Source organism: Diceros bicornis, chromosome 29, assembly GCF_020826845.1.
Source record: "Diceros bicornis minor isolate mBicDic1 chromosome 29, mDicBic1.mat.cur, whole genome shotgun sequence".
NCBI classification, from domain to species: Eukaryota; Metazoa; Chordata; class Mammalia; order Perissodactyla; family Rhinocerotidae; genus Diceros; species Diceros bicornis.
Window position 1 is genome coordinate 12,649,129 of NC_080768.1, and position 22,546 is coordinate 12,671,674.

Here is a 22,546-nt window from a genome sequence, read left to right on the forward strand (position 1 = left end):
TTCTTTATTGTTTAAATAATAAATGAACAGTAACACACCTTGGTTTCACCACAGACATTTAATCCCTTTAGTAATGACATTTCAAATACATTAAAATTCATCATGATGATCTTCATTATAATGATATACCTAAAGTATCAAATGAGTAATCTGCTTTTATCAAATAGCATAAGTCTGAAACAAAATGTAACTCAGCAACATAAAAAGTAAGAGGTCAATCTTCATTGTCTGTTGATTAGTATTATACAGTTTCATTTTTTCTGTAGAGCTCCTTTAAATATATTTTTAAAGCATTGTGAAAAGTCATGTAAATTCTAAAGCAACTAGCATTATTAAAAATCTGGCTTAGTTATGTTAGAATACATTGAATGTTTGCAGATATGATAATGTATGAACATTCTACTCATACTCTAGTACTATGAGTAGAAGAAGAAAGAGGCTGGCATGCATTCAGATACTGTATAAAAGGTCTTATGATATAAAACGATATTAAAATAGATTCCAAATGACTAATGATAAGCTCTGTACATAGTTGGTTTGCTTTACTCATCTAATTATTTTCTATTTGGTAACTTCGTTTTCAGTTGCATAGTAAATATTTAACAACAGAGAAAATTAACATTTTAGGTTTCAAACACTGTGAAAATGGATTAGCTCCAAATTACACACAGTATTCACTCTTTTATTTATTTTAACCCCATATCAATTTTTTTTAATTCTCTCATCTGCTTGCACTATATACTCACTTAACGAAACTAGTAAATTACATTCAGGAAGTCAGTGGAAAAACTATCAGTGGAATGAAAGTTGGCTAATCCAAAAATTAATATTTGAACCAAATAGGATTGTTACCTCAGGATAACAACAGCTTTTAAATTATCCTTTCAACAAAAGATAACTTTTCTTTCATCTGGAACATTTTATATTAGCACAGCTTTCTTTCCCTGTTTATAAACCACTGCTATTTTAAAATCACATTTAAGTTTTATGCTTAGCGTTGTAACCCAATGACTAAATATATTTCATTCCTAACTTACCTTCCCATTGCTGCTGCCTTTAAGTCAGTCAGGCAAATAATCTCTAGTTTTATAAATCCAGGGTGATTTTGCTTGATTAAACACCAAGTATTTTCTGTTATGTGTCTTACAATGTTGGTTTTTTTTGTCTGAAGGATCTTAACTCATGTGCCTCAAGTTCTGCTTGTAATAAAAACAACACAAGAGAACTCAAGAGTTGGCCACTCAGCCAGGTCAAGTGTCCCCTCTTCATACCTACACATATTATAGTCACCACACGCTCCACTCCGTGGTCCACTTCCTGGCTAAGCATTTCCAGGACAAAGAATTTTCAATAACTAAGGTCTTCTTCCTATTATTAATTCTTTTTTTTTTAATAATTTTATTTATTTATTTTCCCCCAAAGCCCCAGTAGATAGTTGTATGTCATAGTTGCACATCCTTCTAGTTGCTGTACGTGGGACGCCGCCTCAGCGTGGCCGGAGAAGCAGTGCGTCAGTGCGCGCCTGGGATCTGAACCCGGGCCGCCAGCAGCGGAGCGCGCGCACTTAACCGCTAAGCCACGGGGACGGTCCTATTATTCTTTATCCCAATTTCCTGTCTGTCAATCTTCAATGCATCCAGGAAAAAGTGATCTCCTTCTAGCCGTCTGAATTTTATGGCACCTCGCCTGGATTCAGCCCAAATCAATTCTGTGACCAAACCTTTATCATCAGTGGTCACAAAAATCTCTCACCTTTCTCTAAAAGCATTTCTTGATCTGAGACACCCCCACATACATATCCACTAAACTTACCCCCAAATCTACTCATATTTCCTCTCGTGACATTCTTCAGCTCACCAGCTTGCCAAGAAGCTCTTCCACAGCCAAGTCTGGATTTTCTGGGGAAACACTAGATTTAAAGATAGACTGCAACTTAACCACATTTCAGTTGTTCATTTAAATGATTTAGTGTTAACCAGAGGTTCTCAGACTTCTAACATATGTTGTCATTCATCAATGCTTAAATGAAATAATCTCTATTTTGTCTTTGCTTCAAACTCCTAATATATAAGCTAAAATAATTCACTGTCCAAAATGAAGTATCTTATTTCCCCTGTTATCCTTTTCTCTGATTATATTCGGCTTTTTAACAAGAATGTTATAGATCCCATTTATTGCGAGCCTACTGGGCCCTGGGAACTATTAGGTGATTTGTGTGTGTTACCAATTTCATTCTCACACTATCCCTTTAAGTAAGAATTGCTATTTTCACTCTGTAAGTGCATACACAGGAGCTCAGCAAGTTTCAACAACTTGCCAAAGATACCACGACTGGTAAGTGGTGAAGACAGTATGTACATCTTGTTTATCTGAGGCAAAGGCCCATGTTCTTTCTACTCTACAATGTGCACCTTATGTTAATTAAAAATAATTAGTGTATTATAGCAAATATCTAAGAATACATACTTTCTGAGTTTTAGAAAGTCCTAGAACTGCTGTCTGTTTACCTCTGTGAACTTTCCAAACTGGTATTTATGAATAACGGGATATGCAATTTTATTTGTTCATATTTTCTTTTATTTTTTTTCTTTCCCAACGTATTACTTAGGTCCAAATGTCCTGTTTTTTAAAGCCTTTTTATTTACAAATCATGATGTTTTCTTCCAGCTGAAATACCAGTGCTCATTTCTCTATCTTAACAGAAAACTGAAAACATGGCATTCTGGCCTTTGTCAGTAATGGCATTAACACTGACTCAACTCACTTTTACTTTCACCTAAAATGTTAGGAAAACTCATCTGCAAAGGAGCAAAAAGTGTTGAGCATGACATTCATTAGAATGCAATTGACATTTTTGCTGAAAATAAGCCTTTCTAAAACGTATCTCAGCAATTTTCTGATAAGAATACATAGAAAGGCTTGAAGCATTTTTATTGTTGGCTTAAAAAAAGGGCAATTATGCTATTTGTGATTGTTAAAGAAGTCTGTGATCTAGATGGCCACATCAAATTAGCATTTGGACAGGATTAGCAGGTCCTTAAGGCTCTGAGAACCAGAAGGGGGTCACTTACTGAAGAGAAACAAAGCTTTATTATAACTTCTCCCAACACCGTTTAGACAGATAGTCCGTTTTCCACAACCAGAGTTATGGTGTATGATTTCTCTTGCATTACGCAATGAATAGAATTTTAAGGGGTATAATTGTCGTACTTTTGCACCTCGTGGGATAGATTGAAATGAAAACTACAAGACAGCACTTTGTTAATCTAAGATGCTTTACATCGCTTCATTTGCATGCTGTAAATATTGTGTCACGAAAAGTGGTTTCAGAGCTGGCTGCCTTGCTTCCTTAGTTTTACATCTTTTATAGTCGCCAATCCCATTCATACACATTAACCTGTCTTAAGAATCAGCTTAAAATATCTTTCCTCATTTTAGCTAGTATAACACAGATCAGAATAGAGGCATTTAGAGCATTGACTTAATATTGAAATTTTGCTGGAGTGCTTTCCAAGTCAGTAATTGCAACCTCTCCCTGAAGTGTATGGTATTATATTGATCCCGGATTCATCACTCACAGCTAGTCAACCACTTGACTCTATTGACAATGGCAGTGGAATGTTCGGCAGGTAGGAAGCATTAGAGTACTTATGATTTCCCTCTGGTTTCACACTTCGAGTTTTCTAACTTGATATCGTGAGTGGCTGCTGAAATCAGGAGCAGGGGAGAGAAGGAGCAGTTGGGAGAATCGTGATATGGAGTTTCCTAGGGAAGGATTTTTTTGGGGGGGAATTTGGGATTATCACTTCAGCTATATTAAACAAAATATTTCAAATTATTTAATCTACACACATATTAGATGACCAAATTTATACTTCTACTGGTCTATTTTGTTCCCATTTGGAGAGTAATAGTTGAGAAAAATTACAGTGAAGAAATACTGGAACTATCTTAAATATAATTATGTGCATCATCTCTTTTCACCTTTATCTCCCATTTCTGCCCTCTCTCTCTCTATCTCAGAATAGACATTGGATAATCTTATGCCTTCCCTGAATTATATGCTCAGCAAATGGCTGGATAGCTGTGCAAAACTCTAAGCCAGCTTTTGTTTGTAACCTCTAGACCAAGACATCTCTAATCTAACAGTCTCTCTGAGCCACAGGTAGGTTTTAGGCCCCAATTTCTGTTGTCAGTCATCATGGACAGTCACTTCAGTGTGAATTTTGTTACAAATAACTTAACATATATTTTATCATTTACTTTTTCTTGTATGCAAGTTGTGTGTGAGTGTGTTTGCGGTGTGTGTGTGTGTGACTCCATTGAATGACATATCGGGGGTACAGAGAGGAATGACACAGATCTCCCACCTTCAAGGTACTTCCAATATAATGGTGTAGTGGGATATCACACACAGATAATAAGAGTGTAACATGATTGGTGCTACAAAAAAGAAAGAACTATGTAAAATATTATTAGAGCATAAAAGATACAGCATCTTATCTGGAGATTGGGGGAAAACGCCTCAGAAGATCCTTATTCCACGGACTGAACCCATCTTATTAATTTACTCAGAACAGCAGCTGGTGGTGCTAAATTTCCAATTCGACAAGCACCATGTAAAGGCAAAGTTATCAAAAGTACACCCTTGAGAATCAGAGACATTGAGAGTGGACTATTTTGCAGAACCAATTTTAATGGAAGTGATGCCTTTTTAAAAATAAGCAGTAATAATTTATAAGATTTCTAGACTACCTGAATGGTTATCCCTCTGCCGTAGCCAACAGGCAATCAAACATTCTTATGATGATAAAAATAGTCTCAACTGTTATATTTCAGTACTGACTTTAAGATTCAACTAAAATTCCTTGGCCAGTTTCTCTCAGGAAAGAAAGGGCTAAATATAAATTACGCCAAAACCAAAATCGTTATTTTTGGAACTATATATCATCCAAATGGATAATAGTAAGCAATTCAGTTCAACACATTAACTAATTTAGTCATCTGGAGGTACGTTTTACAAATGATTTATCCTGGCAAACCCACTGGGAAGCAGTTGCTCAAGATTCTATTTTCCTCAAGAGTCATATTAAAGTCCTCTAATGCTAGAAGCAGATAACTGACAACTTGGCCTCAAACTCTTCCAGGAAATGACAATTTGTCTGTCTTTTTTTCCAGAACTATGGTTCAGAGTTCAAGCACTGAGTAGGTCCAAAGCTGTTGTGATAAACACCACCTTGTCTCTGCCTGTGGGCTATCTTATAACTTCCCCCACTGAAATTTTAAGTGGCTTTGGAAGTAGGCAGACTTGAGTTCTAGAACAGGCTTTGACTCTTATTAATAAAAGTTATTTCTACTGCTTTTTTAGACTTGGTTTCTTAATCTGAAAAACAGAGACAATGTTTACCTCATAGGGCTCCTACGGAATTTAAATGATAATACCAAAATTGGCTTGTGTTGTGTCTGGCCCATAAGAGGTTCTTGGTTAATTTCATAATTTTTCCTTTTCCTTCCTTTGTAAAAGTTGGTGCTTCCTTTATTAGATAAGGAGAGCTACGTAACCTGTCACATTTTCCTTTTCTTCCTGACTGTCAGAAAGTAGAATTTGTTTTCCATCACTCTTACACTTTATGGACTACAATTAATGTTATAATTACCTACCCTATCACATTTCATCATGTAGCTTTTAGTTTATTCCCTGTATTTAATTATTTTACTGCTTTCTGCCTCTTTTTGAAAACATTAAAGAATTTGGATATAAAGAGTAAATGAGAATAACTTTCTTGGGACTCAGTTTTCATAAATATTTGTAATGAATGTTATCTCAGATATCTTTCAGCTCCAAAAATTTATGGTTCTAGTTTAAAATGTAGGGGAAGAAGACAATTCCTCTACCCTCTGGGTCCTTCTGGCTGGTCTAAGAATTAAATTGACATGAGACAGAATAACAGGAGAAAATCAAACAAAGTTTAATAATGTGTGTACCTAGGAGAAACCCAGGAAAACTGAGTAACTCGCCAAAATGGCCAAAGCTAGTACCTTAACACCATTTTTAGCTAAAGACAAAGGAAGATGTTGGGGGTAGTGGTTTGGGACTTCAAAAAGGAGGAAGGCAATTCACACGGAAGTGGAAAAGCAAATGTTTGGTAGACAGAACTTTGATAAGAATGGGCTTAGCAAGAACCCTCACAGTCTACTGATACCCAGAGATGTCTATGGTGATGGCCTGTCCTGGGGACAGGCCTTTTATCTTAAATCCTTTTAGGTAGTTAGTGGGGATGGTCAAAGTTTCTTTCACAGTCTCTTGTCCTTAACCAAAGAGACACATTTTGAGGAGGCCAATTCTGATCCCCCACAAAAACATGCTATCTTATTTTGAGTGTGATTTTCATCACATTTCAAGCACTGTAAGGTGTATTGTGATGGTGGCTGAAAATTCAAGTTAAAAGAATGATTCTCCAGGATTCCAAAATCATTTAGTGCTTAGTCCCTTCAAGGAGTTTGCCATATGGTTATGAGGGAAGCCATGTACAAATAAGAAAGAGAGCAACATAAGCGCTAAGAAGTAGTAAAATGGATGCACATATTTATGTACTAAATGAATGTGACCCACAAATAGTGCTGGGCATGTCAGTGAGAAGAATTCATCGGTGATAGGGTGAGATTTGAGCTGAGTCATCAAGGATATATATTTGAAATAAGAAGAGAAAGAGTAATGATATTTTAGGTATGGAAATGATGGGAACAAAGATAAAGAAATGAAAATGCCTCAGTGATACTCAGGGAAGAGTTAATATATCTGTTTGGAGTAGAGTATTTTTGGAGAACATCCTTTCTCAAACGGTGTTAAGTAAAGAACTATGTTCCCGTGAAGTACTCTATGAAAAAAGCAAAAATCTACTTTTGCCATTGCATTAGTTAGAGGAATGTTTGGTAAAATAAACACATTTATTGACCATGGACCAAGGACTTTTTAGAGCTTTTAATCCACAAAGAATTCTTTCATGCTTATGTGATTCTGGAAACTGTCTTTGAGGAGCACTTACTAACATCTCTTGAGACTAGCGTGGGCATTGCTAATAATGAGAGTAATGGAAGATAAGATTGGAAAGGTAGTTTGGAGACAGGTTGTGGAGTACCTTGAGTGTTAGCCTAAGGAGTCTGAGGATAAACCTGTGACAAGTAGACAGACATCATGGCTTTGAGAATATGGGCTCTAGAGACAGCCACCTGGGCTCCTCCAAGCTGCACCACTTCATGGGCTGGCTGATATCAAGAAAGTTCCTTAGCCAATCTGTTTTAGAATTTGCTTGGATATCGTATTTAAGAGCATTTTCTTTGCAAAACTGTTGTGAGAATTAACTGAATTAATTTATGCAGACTGCTTAGACCAGAGCCTAGCAAAGAGTAAGCAACCAAAAAGCATTAAATAACGTTAATGGGAAGTGATTGAACAATTTTGAGTGAAGAAATCGCACTATAAAAGAAGTGTTTTAGCAAAGCTAGTCTTTTATCAAAGAAGAAATCTTAAATTAAAACCCTGGCTGTAGTAGTAGGAAGCAGAGGAAAGGATGCAATTTCATGTTGTAAAAATGCCGTTCACATTATAATAAATGGGAATAGCTCCTTACAGGCCTGGAATTCAAGTCTCTATTGAAAATGTTGGTGTGTAACTGCTTTAAAATGAGGATGTTTCACTTGGTTAAATGGAACCATGTAAATATTTCCCGAAAATATCTTGTGTTTGCTGTGTGAATGTGATTGTGTGTGTGTGTATGTGTTCCATATAATTTTTTAGGGTGCAGGATTTTTTCCTAGCTATTTGTTAAATCTGCTGCTTCACTTGGAGGATTTTATGTTGGATCTTCACTGCCATTTCTATGGCATTTGTAATACTTTTTTATTTAATTGGAAATTGGAACTGACTTTTTAATGAAAAAAGTTTCCCAATAAGAGGATATTTTTGAAAAAGTTAATTTTTCTAATCCTTGGCATGTAGGTGCTATTTTTTTCTCCAGTGTGTGGCATTACTTGGAATACATTAAACAGACTGAAGTTTAGCAAATACAAGATTTCAGTTTAGGAGAACATAAGCATTGACAACAGTTATGGCAATTAATCATTTTTATTGTATTAGAGAAAAAATTTACAGCGTTGAACACATTTATTTTCAGGCATGTTTCAATAAGAGGAATGTGAACCAAAGATGCATTTGTGAATAAAAGATGAAAAAATGGAAAAATAGGAACTTGTGATAAAAATTATTGTTAGGGTAATAGTAAATTATAAACTATTTAAGTTAGATTGTATCAAAGATGTTTTACTTCTGTGTAAGGATCTACAGTTTTTTATAGAATTGAAATAAATCCGAATTGAATCAGAATTTCATTTTCAGGATACCAGACTAAATGGTTATAAAATTTCTCTTTCAGAAAAGATAAGAAATTGGCTTTAGAATGGTATGTAGTAAATGGTGATGGATAAATTGAGTTCATTATGTATATTCGTACTGTCAATTAAAATATAAATAAAAATATAATTGAAATGTTTCAATGATAGAATTCCTAAGTAAGTTCACTATAAATGTGCTATCAATTCTGTATTTCAAACCACTATTTTAATGTTAAAATTTTAGGTAACTTTTTTAAGGTGGTTGTGCTGTTTCCTCGGTGAGCTGGTATGAATCAGTTCTGAACTATACTCAAGTTTAGACTAGAACTAAATCATTGGCTGTAGAAGTCTCTAGGTGAACTGCCCTCTTCGATGAAATGATTGACATCACTTAAGTTGGCATGAAATAAAATAAAATAGGGCAAACCTAGTCATTCCCATTCAGCAATAGGTACTTTCATTAAACCATTTTGCCTTCAATGTAGGCAGGTGGAATAAAAAGAAAATAATGTCTTTATTGAACAAATACTATTGACTAAAGCTTAGAATTACGTTCACTTAGCAGTTCCTTATAGTGAAAAAAATAACACGAAAATTTAAAACACCAGTTTTTATAAATAATTCTATCCAAAAGAATGGGAGACATCACTTTTAATTTATGCAATTCTCCCTATGTAAAATATAAATTTTCTATCTTTATCTTCATGGTACATCTCCATGACAGAAATTTGTCCACATAAATTACTTTTTTGGTGGATCTCAAGTAGCTGAATGACTTGATCTGCTTTTTTCTTTTTAAGCTGTTTATTAGGTAGCAGTAACCTGGAATGATATTTCTGGTTTTTAATCACAGGGAAATTGACCAAGGAAACCTAGATTCAGTAAATTTCTTCGTGCAGCTGAAAACTTGGGAAACAGCGTGGCCGATTGGGATGCCATTCACCTGATATCTCAAATTTAAAGTGCTCATGGGAAGGATTAAGTAGTTAATTCCAAAGGACCTACTTTCCCAGTCTGACTTCTGCTGGAAACGAGTGAGGAGGAGTAAAGAAAACATCAGTGCAGAGTCCAAGATGCGTGGATGCTTATGCTTTTTCTCTAAAATGATACCCCTTTTTCCATAGATGGTACCCCTTAATATTAAGCCCCTTTAACTATTCTCCTTTGGAGATAAGTTAGAAGCAATTAAGGTAACTCTGTAATAATTTAGATCTGATCCTTTTGTGGCTCTTTTGTTTTCTCTCAATATCAAGTTGCATTACTCAGATTTCCCCATCTTATTAATGAAGAGTATGCTGGATATGCACCTTAGCATATTTGAATTAATAAGTTTTCTGCTAGGCAGTGACCTCGAGTTTAGCGTTCATGCAGACAAAGCATATTTGTTACACCTGGCTTCTCCTGCCCTTGTGCTTAGAAAAATTACCTCATTAACACTTCATTGGAGCACTAAAATAGTTATAAACTAGGAAACAAATGCAAAATCTTTCATATATCCTGAATGTATTCAATAATATTTCCATTTCTCCAGTGTATTCTTCACCTCAAATAATTGCCAAATAAATACAATGCATAGATATTTTTTTATTTTCAAGCAACAATAGAAAGCAACATCATATTACATTTTTTTGTATAGATTGTTTTGAGAGTCAATTAGACACTGTGAATTTTAATCTGTCTGATTATTAATTTTCATCCTACGGTGTCCATTACAGCTCAACTTTTCTATATGAAAACACACCTTTAATTGAAAATTTTAATTTAGTAGATTAAATGCCATATTGCTAACAACAGTTACCTCACAGGTGACTCTGCCATTTAGGACTATTAGAGCCATTATGATCTCTTCTTGGACTCAGAAAACTTCTTCAATTTTGCTCAGCTGAATGGCCAAGCGAGCCTATTCTAGATAATCAGCTTGACAGGTTCTCCTTATGAGAAAATCAGTCATCTCAGGCATCCCCAGGCTTGCCCAGTGTGCTCCATAAATATGTATGGCGTACATGAGCGGGGAGGGATTTGAAACTCATTATCAGGTGCTCTGTCATTTTTCAATCTCCTATTGAATCAGGTCACTTCAGCAGCAATCAACTGGTCATTTTATGGAGATTTCAGACACTCTTGGAGATATTCCCCTGAGACTTGCTGTGGCTATGCTTTTGCTCTCTGTACTCGGGCTTGTAGACCAAGACGTGGCATTTCTTTTCTTGATTCTAGTTGCTTCTAGTTGTATAGCATGGTGCTGGAGGGTGCTGCTCTAGAACAAGACTACCTGGGTCCAAATCCTTTTACCACTCTTCTGGTCGACCTTCACAAGTCACTCAACTTTTCTGTTACAGTTTCATCATCTGTAAGATGGTGTTGTGGGAACTAAATGGGTTACTACAAATACAGTATTTAAAAAAACTCTTCACACACAGTAGCCCTCAATTAACGTTAGATCACTAATATTACTGTGGTAATTCAGTGGGTCATGTCTGGGCACGTAGCACAAAGGCAGGGCTTCTTGTTTCACTGGAAATGCTTCCTGAAAACGCGTTTTCTCCTGGTTAATTACAACAGCCATCCCTCCACAGACACGAGGCCAGGAAGGTTGAGGTCTCTGGAAAGGCCCCATAAATAGCACCCATCTTTCCAACATAGTTTCCAAACAATTTAAGAAATAAAAGAAAAGCGTGGCAGATTGAGGCCAAAACATATCTATTATTAACTGGTTAGGAATTGCCTGCCCCTAGTGGAGTACTGAATTCTTTCTTCCTGCAGGAAGATTGCTCACAAAAAGAAAGGTGGAGCTCAGAGGAACTCATACAGTTCATTCTTCCCAAATGTGTCAATCTGACGATTCTTCTACTTCCACTACAATGGAGTAACGGGACAGAGGAAAGTCAGAAGTGTTCTGTTAATCAGTATGCCTGCGCATGTAAGAAAACATCATTCAGGAATGGGAAAGTTCTCTACCTTGACCGTGGTGTATACAATGGGATAAACCTACCTAATCTTCTGCCATAAAGTACTTAGCCCAGCTACAATATTCTCAGAGAGGCATATTTTCAGTTTGGTGGATGCTGACAAAGGCATTATCCACATCTTTCTACCTTGAATATAAGCATAGCAAAGCCCTAGGTCCCACATAATGGATGCAGAAATATGCCTCTTTCAACTACTATTCAAGATGTGTGATTTTAGGGCATTTTGCAAATATGTATCTACCCTCTGTGAATGTGAAATGCTCTTTTTGATTTTTACTCATGTTAATTCATTGTGTGAAAACAGGTGGCATCTAATACTACTTTATTATTCTGCTATTTTTCTGTCTCTTTGGGACTTTCATGTCCTGTCCCTTCACCTTGGGTGCTTTGAGGAACATCTGTGTCTTTTCTCTTTAAAGGTGAAATATTGTTTCATCTTCCATTTGAAGGAAGTGCATATTGGTAGTGAGCTACCTGACATGAAACTGTAGTATGTAGTTTAAAGTGCTAGGTTTCAAGTACAGAAGAAATTGGCAAATATTCTTTCAGTGGTAATCAGTCCTTCTCAAATCAAGTCAATGCCCTTGAAAGGTGGGTTGGTATTTGCACCACTAACTCGAATGCTTGTATTTTTTTCTTTATAAATGAAGCAATGTCTCTAAAGACGATGGATCTATATCTGACCACCAAGCTCCAATAGATAATATAGATATTGATTTTTGTGAGCCCTCCTATTACTCTAGGAATGAGGAATCAATGTCTTCAGTGCTTGTATAATAAGAAAAATATAGGAAACAAGATATTTCTGTGAACAGGAGAAATTCTGCAGCAACACCTCAAAGCTCTAGTAGACTGCAAAATCTAGAGATATACTATGACATGAAGGTCAAATAAAGAAATTTAGGTGAATTTTGTCATCAGTTACAAACCTAACTGTACCATATAAAACAGTATTAAACACTGAAGTTGTTTGCAGGCATGGTTGGATGACTAACTGCAAATATTGATATTATTACTTTAACCAACTTCTTAGCATATAGGCTCCTTCTCTCGATTATATGTGCGTTGACTGTGTGTATTTGTTATCATCTTCATAGAATGGAAATCCTAGAATTCAGTACATGCATCTCATCCTATGATATCCCAAGCATACATCTCAGTCGCTTGATAAGTAGCTGCTTATATTGATGATATCTTGAGGGAAGACCCGAAGAATAAGTAATTGTAGGGTATCATCATATTATGACAATAGTTAAAATATAATGAGTTACTATTATTTTCCAGGTTCTGGGGAAAGTTCTTTACAAGCATTCCTCATTCAATCAATACAACTATGCTATGCTATACTAGGCAAGAGAAATTTGATGTTCCGTAATTGAACAAGCTACATAGCAATAAATGGTGTGCCATGGTAAACCTCAGGAATTTTTTTCTTCTACCTGGAATGTTCTTCTATAGATATTCATTTGGTTTGCTTCCTATTAAGTTCTGTTCTCCAATCTCAGTAAGACTTACCTGACTATCCTCTTTAAAACTGTAACTCTCATTCTCTACCCAATTTTTCTTTCAAGTTTTATTCATCTTCATTGTGTTTACTAGCATTTAAGATTCGATACATTTAAATTATTTTATTTTGTTTATTTTTTTCCTCCCCAAACTTGAATATAGTAGGGTCTTATTTTTTCACTGATGAAAACTTACATTCCTTGAACACTTTCTAGGAAATAGTAGGCACTTAATAAATAATAGCTGAATGGTTGAATTTAGCCTAAATGGGCTGAGTCACTTAAACCATGGTGAAGTGTTAAATATGTTTAGCATGTGGTTCAGAGCACGTTGTCTGAGTAATTAGTTGAACAGTGAAATCTTGTGTATGGTTCTATCCAATAAGATTCTGTATTCCTCGTTTTTTATATTGAGTTATATATTTTTTCCTCACTGTGAATGTGTCTATCAAGTTGTTGAATTGCAGAAATAATGGGAGAACATATTCAGACATAGTGGAACATTCTTAAGAGAACAAAGAAACCCTCCAAGGCATAGGAAGTTTGTGGATTTTTGTACCAACTTCTCAATAGTTCAAATGAACGTGGGGAAAGCTTGACTGCATCTAAGTTAACACATTTAAACTGTTTTGTATTCTGACTTCCAATGTAGACTGGTAACAAGTTAATGATTTGTGTTTCAAACACGGTGGGAAGTTGATTCCCACAACATCTGCACGGGCTCATTGCCTTGGGGAAGACATAAACTGAAACCATGTTGGTAAATCCACATTATAAATGATTTTAGAGGCTTCCACTCCTTTTGATAGTATCTTTTTTTTTCCTTTATGGGCTGTATATGTTACACACACACACACACACACACACACTGAGAGAGAGAGTGGTGGATCTTGTCAGGGGAAAGTGAATTTGCAGTTTACCCCTTGAGCATAACTTTAAATGACATTTTTCATACTTTTCACCTAATATGCATGTGACACTATAGAATCTGAAAGTTTTTCTTTTAACCAGTTAAAACATTTTCCCATAGAGTTGCCCATAGCTAGAATAAAAACTATATGATATTAAGAAGTATTTTCAACATTTATTTTGCTGAAACAAAATTTCCCTAAAGGTGTGGATGCTGACTAGCTATATACACAATTACATCAGAGTGAAACCATAGAAATACATTCTTATCCTATATCAAAAATAATTCTTCAGTGGATTTTCAACACGAAAATCTCATTGTTGTATACATTCAGAAATTTAGAAGTGAGTTAACGCCATAGGGACTTAAAAAAAGATTTTCAAAAATGATAAAGTCACTACATATTTTCAATTTTATTGGCCACTATTTTAAAACTGAAAAGTCTATTTTTAGTAGTTTTTAATCTTCGACCTTCTTTAAAAAATGAACCTTAAAAAAAAACTCTTTACTAAAGTAGTATTTAATTTGCCTTGTGGTTTATAAAACCACTGATTAATTTAAAAGTCTTGAGAATAATTATTGGTTACTAACATCAAGCATTTATTATGGTAATAAATTACTTCTTATTTTAACAACTCATAATCAGAAACTAATAGAATTAATGAATAAACTTCAGAAATGCAGAGATTCGGGCAGTATAGATAATGCTTTCAAATTTAATGCTTGGTCAGTTTTCATACTTGGTTTTCTGTTATAATTTAAATTCACTTAGTAGTCTAGGACTGATTTCTTTTTTTAAAGTAGCATAATAAATGCTATGAGTTTATAATATATTTCACTTTGATTTATTATGTAGGGACTGAAGTGGGGTTTTTTTGATGTTGTTCTTTGGCCATTTTTTATGTATTAAACTCATGTATTTTCCAAGCTAAGCATTTGATTTTTAACTCCTTAGATCTTTAACATATAGATTCAGGAAGATTGACAATTAAATATATACTGTAATATTTATGGTAATTAAAATATGCTTAGATTTTTTAAAAATGCATAATAATAACTTTATTGGAATATCCAAATGCTGGCAGGAAGAATTCAGTAATGTCACAAAGATTAGCAGACATTTTGAAAAACAACATCTTTGGGTGACCTTTTTTTGAGAGTCATTCTCGATTTTGATCTGCCCTATGGACTGCTCATCTTTGTAAAATCAAATTATAAAAAATACTTAAATATTCCCTAAAATCCATATGTGGACTTAAGACTATCCTTAGTTTGGAAGAGGTTAATAAGAACGAGGTTGTTATTGAGTAATATCTAGAATTTATGCTAGTAAATAAAATGTCTGAACAATACCTTAAATCTGGAAGTTAGGCAATAGAACACTAAACCTAGAAGTAAGGAGTCTCCACAGGAAGCTGAGTGTTCTGGGGTGACAGGCAGCTTTCAACGTAAAATACAGACTTTTAGGAGAGAAGGCAGAGAATAAATAACTGAGTCACAATGGCCTCGTTGAGATTGAAGAGCATGCTGAACTAATTAGTGTGCTGCAAAATTATTAAAAACAGGGGCAGATGGACTAGCTGGATCACAGACACAAATGGCGGAATATGGCGGATGTAGACAGAACAGAGAAAAGATGAGTTTAGGGATCTCTCGGGGAACAATCTCGGGGAGTCTTCTGCATAGAGATTCAGGTAACTTCAGGGACAGCAGTTTTAACTTACAATCAAACAACAGACCAAAAAGTGTTTTGTTTTGTTACTAACCAGGGTAATTCACAGGAAAGAATTATGGTGGTTGGTAGAGGATAGGACAGATAAGCACGGTTGAATGGTCTGGGTTCATGGCAACCTATGGTTAGAGAAGCCTGCCTCTTGGAAATGTAGGGCAGTGGGCAGTGGCTACATAATAAACTATACAAGTTCTTCACAGACAGGGAAATACATTTAGAAATCTTAGATTGTGCAAGATAACCCAATCAGTCCCGTTTGTAATTGTATGGATGCCATAGACAAGTTGAGATAAACACTGTGGAATTGTCTCATGGAGGCATTTTCTCACTGCAGATTTTAGCCTGGATACTGAGGTGGTGTGGAAGTGTGCTGAGTAAAGTGAAAGTAAAAAACTCAAATTTCTTTTTCACTATGTCACCACCCTTCCCAAGAAACCATAATCACTTCACAATACTGAGTGACTGCTCAGTTTTTCCGAAAGACCATCAATGTGTGCATTCTACTTAACGTCATCAATTCACTTACTTCTAAATGTGTCCCAGCTCATTTGACAAAATGACAAATGCATGTTTTCACATCTATTTCATATATTATGCTGTGCACCTAAATTGAGCCCTTTACTCCTGCCTCCGTCTCCCCCGGCCAGTCCAAATGTTTTTTAGTCCTTGCTCAAACACCACCTCTTCTGTTGCTTTACCATCTCCAAGGAGCTCTTATTCTGTCAATGCTAGTGTATGTATAGTAAGTACCATGCTGCTTCCAATTTATGCTGCCTAGTATCTTGTGTGTGATTCATGCGTGAATTTTGTCTCCCTGACTTGATGGAAAGGATTGTGTTTTAGAAATCTGTTACTCTCCATCAGGCCTGCCATATCATAGTCATAAAACATGTGTTGAGCATACACATTCAAATTCTTCTATTTTCCACATCTGGGTTTGGAACAAAAGATAAAACACTAAGATAAATGGTTTCTAGTCTGATTTCCTCTTAGTTTTGCTAGATGGCTTAATATACTCTATTCTCTTAAATAAGGAAAATACTAGAAGGCAGCTGTTCTTGGCTTTCTGACCCTCAGGCAGTCACTTAAACTCTCTGGAACTCAGTTCCTTACCTGCAAAATAAAGAAGTTGACCTCATCTTCTGTGATTCTATCACAGTAATTTATGCCTAATTAGATTCAAAAAGGAGCTGTGTTGTTGCGTCTTACAAAGATTTTTCTTCCATTGTCTGTTTATTCAAATGTATCTGTCAAATATCTCCTATATCCCATACACTGGGCTAAGCACTGGGGATACAGTGGTGCCTACTCAGAGGTCAGATCCAGCCCTCACGGAGAGTACACACAGGTAAGGAAGAGAGACTACAAGCAACTTGGTGTAGTACCACGGTCCCCGCACCAACAGCATCAACATCTCCTGGGAACTTGCTAGAAATGCAAATTCCTCAGACTTACTGAGTCAGAAGTCCTGGGAGTAGATTTCAGCAGTCTGTGTTCTTAACAAGCCCCGTTTTGCACAATAGAGTTTGAAAACCATTGGTGAGATGAAGGAAAACACAAATTTGATGGTGGACAATCTTTTTTCTTACAGGTAATTCAACCTCACATATTTGAATCTTCTAAGTCTCCTTTTCCCTTTTTTGTCAAATAGGGATATTTTAAAGGTCTTCTTTTTTCCTGATAGTAAATTTAGATATTTGCCAAGCATGTAACACAATACCTGGTGAATAATGAATATATGTATTTATATAATTTCTTGATAAAGTTAGATAGTTTAAATGAGGAAACGGTTTTTATTACCCAGTAGGTGTTCAGATGTCAAGAAAAATTTTTCCAATTTTTATTTCAAATAACATTGAAGTCTATCATTGTGAGACCAGCACTTTATTTCAGGAATGAACCTGGTTTACGATTGAAAATTTCTAACTCTAGGGGCCAGCCCCATGGTGTAGTGGTTAAGTTTGGCACACTCTGCTTTGGCAGCCTGGGTTCGTGGGTTCGGATCCTGGGCATGGACCAATACCACACATTAGCCATGCTGTGGCAGTGACCCACATACAAAATAGAGGAAGACTGGCCCAGATGTTAGCTCAGGGCCAATATTCCTCAAGCAAAAAAGAGGAAGATTGACGATGGATATTAGCTCAGGGCGAATCTTCCTCAGAAAAAAAAAAAATTCTAACTCTATATGCATTCATCTGCTTATGATGCAACATGTGCAAAAATAATTGTAAAGTTCAAGGAATTTTCATAAACAGAATTTACCTGTGTAATTGCACTTCAATCAAAAAATGAAAAAGAGCATTTCCAGCCTCCTAGAAAAGCTCTCCCTCTTACTATTACTTCCTCTGCTACTTCCCCCTCTGAAGTGTAACCACTATTCTATATTCTAATACCACACATTACTTTTCTCAGCTGTGAACCTGATGCAGAGTGAATCATACAGCTAGTGCTAGTTCGTGTCTTGCCGCTCTTCACTCAACACTGTGTTTGTGAGATTTATGCATGCTTTCTGTATGTAGCAATAGTTAATTCATTCTTATTGCTGTGTATCCCAAATCACTTTTAATGAATAATAAAAGGAACATACTTGGGGAATTTAGTGCAGGAATCATTGTACAAATAGAAGGCCAAAGAGGGACTTTAGAACACCTGGGCAAGTCTGGGACCCAAACATATTTGAATCTCTACTTTCCGACTTCACTCTGGATGGATGTTCTCGTTGATACTCTGTCAGCGTGCCCAGCGTGCCCCCACCCAGACAGGACAGCCTCTGCTGTTTCTTAAAAAGTCTATACTTATGAGCAAACAGTCTCAAACAAGGAAAGCACTCTGCAAAAGCATAAGTCCCATAGGTGCACTGGAGATCTAACTAAGACCTCAGAGGGTTACCAACCCCCAAACTCACCCCTGTCCAGTAAATCAAAATCTTTAAAGGAGATACTTGGAAATGGTTTCATATCATTAGGAATAATTGTACCTTGGCAGTAAGACTAAAACCACTGGTTCTTGCCCTTATTTAACTTGTGCCTTAAAATTTTGAAGTGCAATTAGATGTACAGAACCAGGATGGGGTGACAGGAAAGGGAACCACTTTCTGAGAAATTAGCTCCAGGACCCAGAATTTAAATTTACGCTTGTAACACCCACATAACCATGTGCTCTCTCTCTCTGTGTTTCATTACAAGCCTTATAAATGATCATTACTGAAAAAGACATCTTGAGGCAAATTGCACAGAACACTTGAATACACTTGCCTCCTGTAGAAACGTCCTGAGACTCAAATTTTAGTAACACCACTTAACTTTTGTGATATCTGTAAGGTAAATTTGGATTTGAGCAGCAGCTCTTTTATGTTAACATTACTAGATAATGTTATACCATAGCAATTTAGATTTAATCAAATGCACTCACTTCAGTTCAGAGCCAAATATTTTCTGTCTGGGGTTTTCTGGTGTGATATCAAATGTTAGCTGATGTTCCAGGCTTCTCCCAGTTGCCAGAACAGAAAGGTATACAAATCAGCATTATGAATGGGAATGATGTGTAACTCAATTTAGTATGTATAATCGATGCATATTCTAAATGTTATAATGCACCATAAAAATAGCATTTGTTATTTAAAGTATCCAGTACCTGGAGGAAAAATTCATTTTATACCTTGTAATTAAATATGGGAAGAATCAGCAGTAAAAATTTTATTCAAACATATTCAATATGGTTTAAGTTATTTATAATTTTGCATTATGCATCCAGACAGATTTAGAAAGTAATGTTTCTACATTTGTATTATTGCACTGTTGAAGAAAATCCAATTATAAATACATATCTTAATTCATTTGCATATTTTAATTCTCCAGAATAAACATCAAATCATCTCTCAAATCGGGAAGAAATTAAAAAAAACCCAATCAACAAAACTAAAAAGCAATGTAAAAAAACTATATAATAATAGTTTACCTGCTAAGTGATCAAATACGAATAATATTTATATCTATGCCATGACATCAAATAAATGTGTCATCATGTTTGACTTGACGTCTAGTTTCACCCTGAATTGAAAATGATGACATTTGAGAAGGTGTAAGGGAACATTTTAATGAAGATACTGCAGTTACACTAAATTTTCTCAAAATCAGAATGAACCTGAAACCATTACATTTCATTCTTGTGGAGATTCTGGATCTCTCTTTATTCACAGACACTAACATTATATTGCAATTATATTTGAATTTTCTTGACTATTTGTAAGTGTACATTTTTTGCATTGTAGTTTTTCAGCTGAACACTGTTATTCACTGTTTGTATCTAACTTAGAATAAGCGGACGAGTTTATGCATGATTTAATTTCATTTAAAAATATAGATACTAATGATGTGTGTTTCTTACACAATTTTTTAGGGATGTCTAAGAAATAAATAGATGAATAAATTAACAACATAATTAAAGCTCCTCTCAGCTGAAATGTTCAGAATATATTTTTGGCTTTACGGAGGTTAATATCTTATAAATTGCAGCATTGTTGGCTTTTCTGTCTGTTTGTGAATTTGAAGACTGTTTCCGAATTCTTGTTGCTAGTTTTCTAGTAACTTATTTCTTCACTGCTCTTAATTATATTCTATTATATGCTATTGTCCTTGTCTTAGTCTTAGATAATATTAGGAAAATTTAGAAATGCAAGAAAGGAACCAGGGGGATTATTTAGGTTTCTGTAGAACCTCGTAAAAGTCTGTGTTCTGGTTTGTCCAAAGGGAACCATCCACTCTAACTTGCCATATAGTCATGTCCACAGCTATCATTTCAGAAACAGTATGATTAATAGTAACTAATATCAAATATATATTAAGTTCCAGGCATTTTTCTAGAATGTGCTCTAAGCCACAAAGTTAGTAGGTGGCAAAATTAATGTATAAACCAACTTTGCCCCTAGTCCTCTTCTGTTGAGAAGGATAGAAAGGATTATCATGAATCATTGTATCACTAACATCATACTCTACCACAACAAAAGACTTTATTTTATTGTCATAAGAGTTTTTTATGACTAAAGTGAGAGACCTCGGGCATCCTAGCCACCACATGTCATCAAGAGAGACCTGAAACTTTGCTGTTTCTCCATTTACCGTATCCCTCCAAAACTAAAAAGTAGAAAATAAATTTTAAAACCTCTCTGATATAATGTTATTCTGCTAATTCATGTGATATTGTCCTGAAAGTCCTTTTGATGGAGATTATAGGGGATGATTTGAACTTTAATATCAGGAAGATCATAGTAAAGATAAAATGAAATAGCCAGTTTCCCTCACTCTGTGTGTCTGTGTGTCTCTGTGTGTATGTGTCTGTGTGTCTGTCTGTGTCATGCTATGTGTTTAGAAGACTGAAATATTCTAGAAGAGATTCTTGAGTTCATGAAAGGCTCTATGCATGCCTTAACAGTGTTAAAATTCCAGAAAGTATTTTGTGTTCTGTTAGATACCGAGATACAGAAGGCTGGATTTATGGTACAAAAATTGTAGGAGAACATACTAAAATCTGTGTCAATAGTGTTGGATGGAATCATTATTATCAAAATAAAGAATGAGATTGGGATCACTCTAGGTCCTGTTCTTGTAACAGTATCATAAGTATCATCTGGGAGCTGTTGAAGTGCAGATTCTCAGGCCCCACCCCAGACTTACTGAATTTGATCTGCATTTTAACAATTTCCTCATGTGATTCGCGTATACATTAGTCTGAAGAGTACTAGTCTAGAGAACTGTAAAAAGCTTAAGTATATTTATGTATATTTGTGTAATAGACTGATTTCACCATTGTTTTCCCATAACGTGCTGCACTGATAATAGAGGAAAGAATTGTTTAACTTTTATCATAAACTATACCACATAACTTAATATAAGCTTTCTAGGTGGATGATCCATTGATATCTCAAAGGTAGAGGGGAGGAAAATTGAATTGAAAAGTTTATTTGCAGAGGGCTATCTTTTACATTATGATGGTGGGCAGCATGAAAGGAGTGGTAAATAATCTTAAAGGAAGGCAAAACTCAGAGCTAAAAATAAATGGAAAATTATGTGGTGGTAAAACAGACAAGTGGAAACGGAGGTTAACATGATAGAAACTAGATTTTTGTTTGGAGAACATTAGAAAAAACAGGATTGGGAGGTCTTTAAGGTGTGTGACAGCTGAGAAAGTGGTTTCACTATGTTTTTGAAAAGGATTTTATCACATTAACGTGAAAGATTTGAAAAAATGTAGAATTCATTGATTCATTATAATTTTTCAAGTACTAATTATAAGTTACATTTCTATATGTAGATACAGAAGTGGATATGATACAGATATAAATGTAGATCTAAATATAACTATTATTTGAGTGTTAGAGTACAGGCTGTCTTGGGTTCACTACTTTACCTGTGACACAGAATGTTCTGTAAGTAGCTGCTAAGTGGATGAATTTCTGAGCATAATTTTTTTATACCCAGAGTCAATGTTACAGGAAAGACCTCTAGGGGAAAACAACATATACTATTTGCATTTCTTTTTATATTGCATTTCTTTTTATATATATGGTTTTTTAATAATTTTATTTATTTATTTTTCCCCCAAAGCCCCAGTAGATAGTTGTATGTCATAGCTGCACGTCCTTCTAGTTGCTGTATGTGGGACGCGGCCTCAGCATGGCCGGAGAAGCGGTGCGTCAGTGCAGGCCAGGATCCCAACCGGGGCGCCAGCAGCGAACTGTGTGCACTTAACCACTAAGCCACAGGGCCGGCCCTGTATATTTTATGTGTGTGTGAGGAAGATCAGCCCTGAGCTAACATCTGGTGCCAATCCTCCTTTTTTTTTCTGAGGAAGACTGGCCCTGAGCTAACATCCGTGCCCAAGATCTTCCTCTACTTTATATGGGACGCCGCCACAGCATGGCTCGACAAGCAGTGCGCTGATGCGTGCCCGGGATCCGAACTGGAGGACCCCGGGCCGCCGCAGCAGAGCGCGTACATTTAACCACTTGCGCCACCAGGCAGGCCCCTCTATTTTGTTT